The sequence below is a fragment of the Heliangelus exortis genome, chromosome 1 (genome assembly GCF_036169615.1).
Source record: "Heliangelus exortis chromosome 1, bHelExo1.hap1, whole genome shotgun sequence".
In the NCBI taxonomy this organism is placed as follows: domain Eukaryota; kingdom Metazoa; phylum Chordata; class Aves; order Apodiformes; family Trochilidae; genus Heliangelus; species Heliangelus exortis.
Window position 1 is genome coordinate 73,458,188 of NC_092422.1, and position 11,731 is coordinate 73,469,918.

Below are 11,731 nucleotides of genomic sequence, written 5' to 3' on the forward strand. Positions count from 1 at the left end.
ATAGCCAGAGTATCAGAGTAGACCAGTAGAAAACTACTGCAGAAATACTAATGTAAGAGAATACAAAAATGAAAAATATGACACAAGACTCCACAGCTATTCAATTAAATTTTTGTTTTCATCTCCCCAGGACCATTGCCACTTTGTGTCCATGGGAGTGTTCACTGTAGCTAGAAAGGCTGGAAAATGATTGCAAGTCAAAGACCATTTTCACAAAGGAAATTTGCATAAAACATAGAACTATAGTAAGCGATTGTGATAGAGAGCCCTGGTTTATTTTGAAAGCCAGCAGTCTTATATTTTGTTCCATAATGCATTCGCTACAATTGCATATAGATGAGGAGATGGAGGAAACCAGAAGTGAGGAAATTAAGTACAAAAATATTATGATCCTCTGAGAGTTTAAAACAGTTTTTCAGTTTGTTTTATAAAAGGCTATGGAATAATTCCAAGTGACAAAATGCTATGTCATAAGTTAGGATTGATGCTGTACATCAAACACATACAACAGAAAGTATATAACTGGAACAAAAAAGATACTAGCTCTGTGTCTGAAGCCCTTGAACCATAGTGATTGCTGCAGACCTCGAGTACACAGAAGCCAGGTGTAAGTAGCATGATTACATGGCAGAGTATCCCACTTTCTTTAACAATCCTTCACTGACATTTTGCTTTTTAAATTAGTCAATATTTTGTGCACCAGACAGATACACTTGGTAAAGTCGACTAAAGAATAGTTGGGAGAAGTGGATAATTTATTGTAATTTGGTGTTCTGTTTTAAATAAATACAGTTTTACAACAATAAATTTCCAGATTTACATGTTATTCTCCCTGTCGTCTCTTGCTTACTGCTGAAGCTCCAGTCTTTCACTGAGCTATGTGCACGGAGACCGACCTTTGTGCCTTTCTGAGCATCCAGTGATTAATATATTCTGATTAAAATATTTCAGACTTATAAAGCTAACTGTAGCTGATGATCTGCCCAGGCACCCCTCAACACACAGTTAGAACATTAACCTTACTTTCAGCCAAAAAACATGGAGAAAAATTTAAATAAATAACAAAATATAGTTGCCCACAGCCAGTTAAATATGTCTGAATCCAATCTGTAAAGCAGCTTAGCTGCCTAGCTTCCATTAAATAAATAACCTGTGGAAATACCTTAGCATCTCTCTATTTTCCTTGTTCCACACTCTCCAGCTCCCAAGGAATTTGGTATCCCAAAGACTTAGAAAATCCCAGCTGGTTTCTATTGTGACTTTGGGCTTAAAAATATCTCTGAAAGTTTCAACCATGCCTATTCTCGTTTGTACTGCAAACAACAGAATGAGACCTCAGTCCTCTGCTCACAGTCATTCATTGTTGTGGTGGAAGCCAAAGAAATGCCACTTATTTAAGGGAATGGAGCTTGCAGGGGTTCACAGCTGCCTACTCAACAGCTGCAATTGCAATGCAGCTCCATATCTGCTGCACACAGGGTTCAAATGGCAAGAATGGATCTTGCTCCTGCTGTATTACACCACTGAACATTTTGACATGGGTTCCTCATTAACCAGTGACTGATTAATGACACTTAATTAAAGCAAGAGAGAGCAAGAAGAATGAAGTGGTGGCTGAATTAGGTACAGCACTGTGTCCTGGCACACTGCTTGCCTTGACTGTGTGTTGGTTAGGGTGACAAATAACACAAACCCAGGAATTAACTCTCCCAGCTGATGCTATTGTTTCTGGCTGAAAATTCACCTGTCACCAGGATTAGTTCAACCTATCCTGCTATTTAGCCAGCAACAACAGATGCTCATTCAGATATCTCAGCAGAAGAAGATGGCTACACTCAATACTGGCATTTGCATGACACTCTATGAGGGTCATTTTGCTATCAGCCTCTGGTACCCAGCACCCCTTCAAGTCTAGAACTCCACTGAAAGCTCTCTTGTTCTCTGTGTATGTGACATTTAAGAGAGATATCTGGCAATCGTATCTCGAAGAAAGTGGAACCCTTTTGGGAAAACGCTGGAGATCATTATCCGGATGAGGAAAGTGGAAAGTCAAGGTGAAACAAGGAGTTTGTTCTTCTCCTATGACATCTCCCCCGCAAAAGCTTCAAAAGCCATCCTGTCCCTTGAGGGGAGGAAGTGGGACTGCCAGCAGCCAGTTTTCCACCATGGTAAATGTCACTGCCATCCTCTGACCAGGTCCTCAGCTCTGCTCAATAGCTGGCTGCCATCCCAACACACACAAAGGGCCCTGCTTCACTTCTTCTGCCAGCCCCAGGAAGGTTTGGCTCAGCTGAAATCTGTGGAGTAAATCCGATATAAGTGAGCAGGGAAGGAGGTCTGATGTAATCAAATAACTTAAAATGACCCTAGGCCTGGAATTTGGGCCTGCTGCATGCACTTGGTGCCTCAGCTTCAAATTCCTCCGCTCATCTGAGACAGCTGTGTAACCCAGCATCTGACAGGCAGGATTTCTGTGGGCCATAGTCTGCCTGAAAACACCCAGTTCTTGAAGGAAATTGCTTGAGGTCACACACCAATTCTTTGTTTTTAATAAAAATAGGATACAGCCTAGGTGCTGGGCTGAATCCAGGTCAGCAGGGATCTGCCATGTATGTTTAGTACCTCCCAGCACCCTTCACATGTTCTTCCTGGCTGGGATACTCCCTGGTGGAAGGAAGCTTTGGGGACTAAGAGTCCCCTGCTGAGAAGCCAATGGGATAGGAAGGAATAAACCCTCCCACAGGTTTTGCTTGGAGAGGACCTTGCAGACCGTGCTATTTAAGGAGCTGGTTTCAGTTCCTCCAGGAGGCTCTCTGGTCTATCCAACAGCCCCACAGAATCCCTGGAAAACCTCCTAGGTGAGTGTCCCATGGATTGCTGCCTGCCATGTGGTGACAGGATGGAGGGAGACTGCAAAAAGTAGGACTAGATTTTTCCTTTCCTCACATCAGGATAAATCTGAGTATGAATAACTAGAAAAGGTTCAGAGAGAAAGATGTGTGATTAGGTGTATGGGAAGACAACTGTACTAGAAAAGACTAAACAGTCTGGGATCATTGAGGCTGGAAAGAAGTCCTTGGGGGGGGATGAATGAGGTGTCTAAATCCTAAAAGATCTGGAGAATGTCAGCGGGGAATAACCACCCCCCCACTCCCCCACCCCGTGCCTCAGCACAGAACTAAGGGCAGCCTTTGAAATTAGCAGGCAGCAAGCTTAAAACAAATAGAGGAAGTCCTCTTTCACACAGTGGAAATTAAACGGTGGAACTTATTGTTACAGGATATTGCCAAGGCTAAAGTCCAACTGGATCCCTGAAGGGTTATAGGAAGGCTGCACGAGGGATGGCCATTAAACCACTACAGCCTGCCTCAGCTCAGTGAATCCCCCAGGCACTGGCAGCCAGACACCGCACCAGGAGAAGGAAAAGGTCACCCCCACATTTCCTACTCCCTTTCCTAAACATTTCTGGGAATGTTAGAGAACTTCTGGTGCTAAGCCAAGGTACAGGTTCTGCTGTACCAGACAGAGCACAGGGTCACCTGGTTCTGAGCTGGCATGGCCGTTCTTTTGCATTTGTACAACAAATAAGGGGTATTGTCTTCTGAAGTGAACAGAGGCAGGTAAAGATGTTTGAGAAACCATTATGCTTGCCAAAAATACCTTGCAGGGGACAAAAATTGCTGTGAGTTGTTAAGCCTGAATCCAGAAAATAGTGTTGTTCCCAAAGAAAATACATGAAAAGGACAGTGAAGTACCAGAATCACCCTAACAGTTCTCTTGAATGACATGAATGTTCTTCCAGGAACATCAGCATGAACTAAAACCCTGATCTTAAAGTTATTTGTGACAAAACAAGCATTCATATAATCTACAATATTATGGGTTGGAAGAGACCTTTAAAGGTCATCTATTCCACCACCCCTGCAGTGAGCATCTTCAACTACACTAGGTTGTTCCAAGCTCTGTCCAACCTGACCTTGAATGTTTCCAGGGATGATGTTTCCACAGCTTCTCTGGGCAACCTGTTCCACTCTTTCACCACCCTCATTATAGAGAAATTTCTTTCTTATATCTACTCTAAATCTCCCCTCTTTTAGTTTAAAACCCATTGTCCTATCAATACAGACCATACTAGAAAACTTGTCTTTCATATAAGTTCCCTTCAAGTATTGAAAGGTCACAGAAAGATATCACCTGAACCTTCTCTCCTCCAGGATAAACCTCCCCAGTATGCTCAGCCTGTCTTCACAGGAGAGGTGTTCCAGTCTGCTGGCCATGTTGCTTTTGATGCAGCATGGGATGTGATTGGCTTTCTGGGCTGTCAGTGCATCCTGTTGGCTCATGTCCAGCTTTTCATCCAGCAGTACCCCCAAATCCTCCTCTGCAGGGCTGCTCTCAATCCCTTCATCCCCCACCTCAAATTGGTACCAGGCACTGCCCTGACCCGGGTGCAGGATTTGGCCCTTTTTGAACCTCATGAATGTCACATGGGCCCACTTTCTGAGCTTGCCCAGGTTTGTCTGGATGGCATCCCATCCCTCAGGAGGTGTGTCTATCACACAAATCTGTTTGGTGTCATCTTCACACTTGCTGATGGTGAACTCCATCCCACTGTCTGTGTCATTGATGAAGATATTAAACAGTACAGGTCCCAGTACAGAACCCTGAGGGAAACCACTTGTCACCAGTCTCCATCTGGACACAGACATTTCCCACTGGCTTCGGGGTGTGACCATCCAACCTGATCCTCATCCACTGAACAGTCCATCCACCAAATCTCTATGCTGCCCATTGCAAACACCAAGTATATGCATTTTGCAGGGAAGAGGCCAAGGGGAGAAAACTTATTTTTACGGAGTGATGAAGGCTGCCAGATGAGCTGACAACCCACCTGGGAGCCAGCAGTAGCATCTGGGGGCCAGCAAGAGTCTTCTGGAGACCTGAAGGCCTACATTTTGGCTATTAATATCTGGGGAGAAATCTCCGCCTTTGCTTTGAGGCAACTGACCCCTTACCCTTTGGTGTGAAAGAAGAAAGGTGATAATTCAATCCACCAAGAAAAAGGTGAGTGGAAGGCAACATCCATCCACACCAGAAGATTTCCCCATCACCAAAATTATCAGCTAACTCAAAGCTGTCTGAGTGGGAAGAATCACCAGGGTTTCCAACCCCAAATGCCATCTGGCTGAAACAATGGGGAGTGAATTGCATTTGTAGTCATATCCTGAGAAGAAGAAGAAACGGATGCAAGAAGCATCCTGGTGAACTGTGAACTAATCTTAACAACAGTCTGAAAGAGTATTTACAAACAGACTTGCTGTTCAAAGCTGAAGGTGTTTTTTCAGAGGAACTGAGGAAATCAAAACAAGAAAAGAAATTACATTTACAAGTGGATTCTACTATAATGATACCTTTGTTAAACCTATAAAGAGGGCATCTGTTGGTATCATCCACTATCCATTGGCAAGCAAAGTATGGGATAAACTAATGAAAAGGTTCAATGATCCATATTTGCATGAGCTAGCTATGTTGTTTCACTGGAAAAGCCAGAAAAGGTTTATATAGGCTAATCATTTGGTGCCTTGTGTAATCATGTTAAGGCCAAAAGGACCCTTCCCTTGACTGTGGGAGGCAATAAATCACGCCAGCAATTAAGAAAAAGAGCTGTAGCATCCTCAGCACTTGTTTGTCACCACCAAGCAGATGAACTTTCTCAGTACTCTTCCCCCTTGAAAGCAGAGTGTGGCACTGAGTGCTCTGGCTGTACTCCAGCAGAGCATCCTGACATGGGTAATCCAGCTGGAGCCTGCAGGGAAATTCAGGTGTTTAATGGTAAGCACATGCTTAAATGTGTTGCTGGATTAAGGCCCAAAGGGTTAGAACCTTGCACTCTGCAGGTCCCAAGGACCTGGATCCCAAGGACTGTAGTTGCAACTCCGGTGCGGACTGGAGTTTCTCAGCCCATGGGTCACTGGTAGTGCCTAAGATGTGGGGAGGTCATCTGCAATATCTCATCTGCTGTCATTCTGGTTTGAGTCATGCTCATACACAAAGAAAGGAAAAGCAAACAAAACCCCAGAAAAGTTTACCTGATTTGGCTGGTTTGTTTGTAAATAAGGAGTATGTGGCAACACAGTGCTAAGTGACTCAAATTTTTTCAGTGAGGGGGAGATTTGACCTTGGATTACATTTTTTTCAGGTTATCTCAAGTAATTAAAAAATCGAACTGTAGATAATTTCCTATTGACTGACTAGTCATGTGCCAGTCAAATCTCTGGAGGATGTAGTTGTTCTTGTAAAAGAAAGAAGGAAACCTTGCCAGATTGTGAAAGCAGGTGAAAAAAGCACACTATTATTCCTCTGGCTCTGAGAAAAATAACTAGAATTAGACTATGACCTTTCCAGAGTGATGGTTATAATTAAGGAAATCAAAGCCACTGTTATATCCCTAAGGACAAAAAAAAAAAAAAAAAAAAAAAAAAAAAAAAAAAAAAAAAAAAAAAAGTTTGATCACATTCCCTTCTTTTTATAACCAATGAAAGCCAGGATGTTCAGTGTTTAGACCGATGCTCCCTCTGCAGAAGAGGAAATGCACTCCCATACATAAAAAGGAATATGGGACCAAAAAAAGTTGAACAAAATATCAGCTCCAATATACCTTTGTGATGTCTTGGTGTTTGTAGTATTCAAATGCAGAGGTTATTTTCACCTCCTCTGCTGCCTCATGAATTCTGTCAGGGACTGTGATTTGAGCTTCAAACAGAAAATGAAAACATTCTTTTTTATCAGGGAAGCTGGTAAAATGGAAAGAGATAAGAAAAGCTCCTTTTGTTCTTATCTTTCAAGCCTCAAAATATACTTCAATTCATGCAAATATACTTAAACCTCTTACAGTGAAACAGTATACATTCCATTTACAGTTTAAAAATGTATTTTTTACTTTAATATCATATGAATTATTTTACTTTCTAGTATACAAAAATGTTTGTATTTAGAGAATGTTTGTTACTTCTGTTCTCTGCTTCATGTTATTTACTGAATATTAAGCTGTTATAGTCTCTTACATAAATCCATCTTAGCACATGGATTATTGACCCCATAATCCATAGTAATATTTTTTATTCTGTCATCCAGATGTCAGCCATAAACACTAAAAATACATATGCTGAGATTTTTGGTGAGGTTTTACTCAGAAACTGAAAAAATCAACCTGGTCAAAAATGGCATTTCTAAATAAATATTGCAATTTTTCTCAAAAAAATTCTTAAAGATGGTACATAATTTTGTTTGATTTATGGTCTCTTCAATTTCATTTTAAAAACAAAACAGTTCTTCAGTCATGCAGACAGCCTGAAATATTAAGCTTGTTTTCATTTTGTGCTTGTAGTATCATTTCAAATTATTTTCTTTTTACACTTTTGAGAGAAGCACTTCTTTGGCTCAAGAGTTCAACCAAAACTGTAATGTGGGGTGGTTGAACTAAACAGGAAAGCTTTACCAGGGCTTCAGATTCTGCACCTGGCATTTCAGCTCAGCCATGGGCAAGAGACACAAGCCTGAACTTACAGCATGCCCTTCATTTGAGGGCAGCTTGTGATGCTGCCACCTGTCCCATTTCAGATTGCTCCAGAATAGGTCCTGAAGATACCCCTGGTCTGTCAACATGGGTAAATGTTGCCATTTGAGGGGATATTGCTTATCAGAGGGCTCCTGCTGCCCCTGCAGGGTCTCCCACAGGAGATTCAGTTTGACTCAGGGATCTTAGAGGTCTTTGACAACTCTGTGATTCTGTGATGAGGCATCTCCCAGTTCCAAGCCACTGTCCCTAGTGCTTAGTGGGTTGTTGCAATCTGCATGTCCAAGTTTCAGTTTGGTTCCACATCTGGATCTCTTTGCAAATGTGGGCTAAATGTAAAATCATCGTAAGACTGAGTAGTGTTCAGGTTTTGACAGTAAGTCTGTGGAAGATTTCAGCTTCACAGAGATGTGAAGGGCACACTAAGCCATGTCCTAGAGTTGTGTCGAGCTGTGATGCTAGGGTATGTATCCAAGCAGGAGTCAGGACACTGTCCAGCTCATCCTCTTGCCTCTGGTGCTCTTAGAGTTAAAAAACAATCCAAAAGCTCGGGAAATAAACCATCCTATTAATGATGGCCCAGCAAAGAGGCTGTTGTTTACTTGCATCAAATCTGGGAACTGGGTCATTTTTGAAAGCCTGAAAACCTGAGCTGGGAGGATGCAACATCTCTGTGCCTGGGCTTTGCAGCTTCCCTACTCAGCCTGGGGGCTGGGAGGACCCCAGAGGATGTGCCACAGGAGCGTGATGACCTCTGTGCTGGCTGATTTGGTTTGCACCCCATTGCCCACCAATGGGGATATTTAGGGGTGCATGAGCCCCTCCAGTGCCCTGCAGCACCCCGAGGACCAGCCTGGTAGCTCCTGGCAGGGCATGGCTGCTCCACTCAGCAAAGCAGAGTCCTTGGTCAGGGGAAGAGCAGACAAGGGTTTCTGAGAGCAGCAATTTCTCCTGGGTTTACTTCAGGAGAAGTACAGATAGCTGATTTGGGGTACTGCCAAGGCTTCAATAAACACCCAGGTGAAGTTCCAGCAATAGGTAAAAGTGAAGAGACTAAAGAAGTTTTTATGAAATACAGTCAAGTTTAGAAAAGTTAGGTATTTCATTCTTATCTGGAGGAACATGTGGCTCTTGATAGTGCCTAATTTATTCAGATTATTTTTTATTGGCATAGCTTTTACAGAAAGTGCATCATAAATCATTTGTGGAAGGGAAAGACCTTAAATTCACTTCTACCCTGGAAAAGATCCAAACAAGGTTTTTTTCCTGCAGGTACAGAAATAACTTCTTCTGGCAAACCAGGATAGCTGATTAGGTGGGTCCTGCCCCCTGCATTCAGCTCCTGCACAGCACCTCCACCTCTCAGCAGTTTCCAAACCATTGGCCATCATCCCACCATCACTGTGTAGGACAGTGTGTGTCTCATCTGAGACAGGGCATCAGAGGACTAATGAAGGACCTTGCAGGTGAGAAAATATCCAGAAGTTTCAGATTCTTTTTCAGATGTATTGTGAAGTTCATTCATCTTTTTTTGTCAGGAAGGATATGTCTTCACAGAAAATATACATACCTTCCAGTCTGTAACATTTTAGCCCATCATTTTTGGCCATTTTGATGACACAGTTTGATACAATACTGATCTTAAATATGTTAATTTTCTAAAAATGCCAAAAAAGGTGTGGAAGATGGAGTGTGTCAGTTTTGCATTGGGAGATTAATGAGTCCAACTTGTATTAAATGGTGGAGAATTCGTACAGGAGAGTTATCGTGACTGCCATAAATGTAAAAAATGCTTGTTAGAAACTTTACTGCATTAAATACCTGATACACAGGTATTTACACCTGCTTTAGGAAAACAGGCATCATTAGTCCTGCTGCTAAAGGACTTGGGCCTTTTGGAAAGAGGCACTGGGGAAGTGGCTTGTGCAGGGAAGTTCACTAACTTGGGCTGGTTATGTCAGCAGATCAGCTCTGCTTGTGACAGATGAGGCAGAGGCAGTTGATTTAGCAGTTGAATTTACTATTCTGGTGAGTGAGAAAATTAATACTTGTAAAGATTGTATAGTAGTTTTGGTTGAGACTTTCATACATCTACATAAATACTGCCAAGGTTTTTTAATCTAAAATACACATATATCAGAGGGAGACCATATTCCCACTTCTGATTCAAAGCATGTCTATATATCCCCCTTAAACATACAACCGTGTGTTATCTCTCAAATCCTTCTCCGCACTTGTGAATAAATTAGCATTTTTCCATATTGTCCCCACCTATAGTATTTACTTTTTTAAAAAATCACTGAAAAGGTACTAAATGTACTGTACCATGGCTGTATCATGATGGCTACGTTGCTATGGAAACATCTGTGTGCACAGACTATGATGCCTTGGAGATTAGCATTTTATCCCAGATTTGCAATTATGTCATCAGACTGGATTTTCAGTGGTGTAAACTGACATAACCACAAGAAAATTAGTTTATAGCAAGTAAACATCTGAACTGGCAATTATTTGTGAAAAAAAGAAATCCTAGTGATTTACATGATGGAGAAGATGAATCTAAAACTGCTGCTGCCCTGTGAGTATTTGAAAGGGTAGGTTAAATTCTGCTTCAATCACCCTGGAATAATTCTTTTTCCCTAATGAGTCCTAGGGCTCAAGACAGCAGCTGGGAAGCACACAACCTCTGGCTTAGGCTGGGTTTGAGAGGATGGGGTGCTAAACACAGTCCTGTGGTAGGGATGTGGCTGTCAGCACAGGTTACACTGGGACAGGGGCACCTGCACAGTTTGTCCCCACTGGTGTTTGTGCAAGTTTGGGTCTCACCATGCTCAGTCAGAGGTGTTGGCCCCACATAGCAGCTGTTCTTCTGCTTGTAGGCTGGGGACCCAAATTACCACAGCCTTTCCACAAAATGTTTCCCATGCTGTTGTCCACCTCAGTCAGTGTCCCCTCAACCTTCCCAAAGCCACTTTATTAATTTTAATATTTTTCTTTTAAAAAAAAAAAAAAAAAGAACAAGGAGTGGGAGAGCAGGGAAGAATAAGCGAAAATCGAAAATGAGGAGAGAAACTGTGGCCTTGGCTTTTTCTGCTGCATTAGGCAAAAAAAAAAAAAAAAAAAAAAAAAGACACAGGAGTTACTTGTGAATTATGTTGAGTATCATTTGCTACTGTGTCAGATAAGGGAGGCTACCAAAACAGTCTGCCCTTTGTGTCATCTGGACTGTACAGGGACTGGTAGGAGCAAATTGTTTGTTTGCAAGCCAAAGCCAATGTCGTGCCAGTGCTATGAAATTATAATTGAAGCCACACAAATGGGGAAAGCTCCTGTCAAATTCTATAGATCTCTGCTTTCTGTATAGATTTCTCATCTGCCTGCACACTAGAAGTTTTCTTTCAGTGCTGATGTGGTGACTCCCACCACAGATGTCTAATTTCTCCATCAGACTGGTGACCTTGAAGGAACAGGGGATACCAGCACCCAGCTCCAAAAGGTTATGGGAAGAGTGTTTCACAATCTACTTTCTTGATTTGTTTCCAGCAGTAGCAGCAGAGCTCATTCTTCTCTCCATTATAATCCTGGAAATTCAATTGCAATTGTTTTTATTGATAGCGTAAATAAGGAACTAATATTCCTCATTACACTAGTCTTGATTTAAAATCTACATAACTGGATCCCTGTATTGAGGAAGAGTACTCTCCAGTGAGTCTATAAAAAATTATATGATTTTTCTTGTGAGGAGCTAGATGTAGGACTGGAGAGTGTCTTTGTATTCTAGATATTCTATGAAGCCTGAAGGAAGTGAACGAAATGAAATCTTTTGCAGATTCTTAAGATCATTGATTAATTAAATAGGTGTTTATACAATGTCCAAAATTTAAATGTAATGAAATGTGTAATGTGTCCACATAAGATACTTAAATTATGCAAGGGCAATTAAGATAATTATGATGGTGGCTGGATAGCCTTGCTACTTTTTGCATGCTTATTTTGGTTTTTAATCTATGCTATTCTTACCAAATATGAAGAGACTTACAAGGAATGGCTGAGCAAACTGAGACTGTTTAGCCTGGAGAAAAGGAGACAGAGGAAACCTTATCACTCTCTAGAGGTATCTGAAAGGGGGTTGTAGTAAGGTGTGGGTCATTCTCT